Source organism: Galeopterus variegatus, unplaced genomic scaffold (assembly GCF_000696425.1).
Source record: "Galeopterus variegatus unplaced genomic scaffold, G_variegatus-3.0.2 Scaffold218, whole genome shotgun sequence".
Lineage (NCBI taxonomy): Eukaryota > Metazoa > Chordata > Mammalia > Dermoptera > Cynocephalidae > Galeopterus > Galeopterus variegatus.
The window spans coordinates 719,380-721,593 of NW_007726329.1; positions in this window are offsets into that span (position 1 = coordinate 719,380).

The window sequence follows — 2,214 nt, forward strand, 5'->3', positions numbered from 1 at the left end:
CCTACTCTAGGCCAACTCCTCCAGGCAGCCTCCCTAGCTTGCGTCATACTGTTGGAACCGCCCCCTGGGGTCCAGACTGCTAAGGCCCATAACTTAATTATATGCTGCCTCAGGAGAATGGGAGAACGCTTGTCTTCCAGCCTCAGGCTGTTATTTAACCTCATGTCTCTATTTTAAAATGTAAACCAGATGGTATCACTCCCCTGCCTCAAGCCTTACAACGGGTTTCCCACCTTAAGGGGAAAAAATTCCCAGCTCCTTACTGTGATATACAGACTCCTGCAGAATCACTGCTCTGGCTTCATCTCCTGCTCCAGCTGCACTATTTCAAGCTTGGTCAAGCCTCAAGACTTTTGCCCTGTCTGCACCCCTTTGCCTGATCTTGGCAAGGCCAATTCCTTCTCGTCATTCAGGCCTTGGCTCCAAGATCACCTCCTCGGAGAGCACCCTCTACCCACAGTTACTCTGCATCATACCACCCCCTNCAAGATCACCTCCTCGGAGAGCACCCTCTACCCACAGTTACTCTGCATCATACCACCCCCTTATATATATATATATATATTTTTTAAAAGATGACCGGTAAGGGGATCTTAACCCTTGACTTGGTGTTGTCAGCACCACGCTCACCCAGTGAGCTAACCGGCCATCCCTATGTGGGATCCGAACCCTTGGCCTTGGTGTTATCAGCACCGCACTCTCCTGAGTGAGCCACAGGGCCGGCCCCACCCCCTCATATTTTATTCATAGCACTTAGCGTGCAATCTGAAATTATCTTCTGTATTTACTTAACATTGCCTGTTTCCCCCCACTAGAATGCCAGCTCCCCAAAAGCTGGAATTTTTGTCTTGTTCACTATTATATCCTCTGTGCCAAGAACAGTGCCCGGCACATAGTAGGTACTCAGTAAATATTTGTAGAATGAATGATTGTGTCTTATGTCCTCATTCTGACAGCTCTCCGAGCCCCCCAACATGCCTGCTGTGGAGCTGCTGTCACTGCCTCCCCACTTTCCCCGTCTCCCCTGAAAGCTGAACACAGGAATGAATACGAGGAGCTTCAGCTTGGGCCCCAAGCGGGTTGGCTAGAATCTCAGCATCCCTGGGAAAGGCCTGAAACTCGCAGAAGCACAGTGCGGGGAGGAGGAAGTGGGGAAGGAGGCTTCTAGGAGCTCATATATGCCAGGAGAGGGGGTGACACCATGTCCAGGCTCCCACTTTCACCAGGATATTGCTCTGGAGAGGCAGGCAGGAGGCCTCTGATTCACTCTTGAAAAACCGGCTCCTGGGTGTTTCCGGGGAGGACGCCTACTGCCCGGCCTTGGTCCAGGCTGCCCGGGGGGCCCATCTCCCCTGAAGGTGTCATTATCTTCTCAGGACCCAGGTATTTGGGCCTTGCCTTTCCAGCTCAGGTGAGAAGGGACACGGGGGCAGCTACCTGTTTGAGTGGCTGTGTCTGGAAACCTCTGGGGATGGGGGAAAGCAAAGACCAGCAGGTGTGGCCCAGATGGTGAGTATGGGGGTGGGAGGCAGCAGACCCAGGAGCCTGTCAGGAACACCTGAGCCACGGAGCCACTGGGCACCTAGTCTAGTAGTTGAGACTCCAGTTCTGGAGTTTGAGGCTTGGGTTCCAGTCCCAGATCTTCCACTTACTAGCTGTGTGACCTTGGGCAAGTCACTACACCTCTCTGGGTCTGCTGCCTCACCTCTAAATGTAACAGCACCTCCCACGAGGTGTTTTGCTTCAATGACACGCACGGGATATGCCTACCACGGAAGCCCTCAGTAAATGCTAGGTGGGGGGAAATTTTTCATTATTGTTATTATTATCCGGATCTTGGTCATTTCCGCGTTTCCCCAAGCTCTGGAGTGTTCAGACACAGCCAGCTCAGGGGAGCTGCCCGGGCAGGGGTCAGAAATACAGACCCTGCGCCTGTCCCTGTCGGGATCGGGTCTGTCCAGGGGGATGGGCACGGCCGGAAACCCCTGCCCGGCGGCGGGAGGCGTCTGCCCCCTGCCCTAGCGACAAGGGAGTTGCCCCACTGAGAAGGGGCCCCGGGCATCCCCGCGCCCAGCCTAGACCTCCAGCGGCGTCCACGGGGCCGGCCCCACCCTGCACGATCGGCCTGATCCTCGAGGGTCTGCGACCCCGTGGGACCGCGCCGGGGTCCCGCAGAGCGGCCGCACCTGGCCTCCAGGGGTCACTCACCTGCGC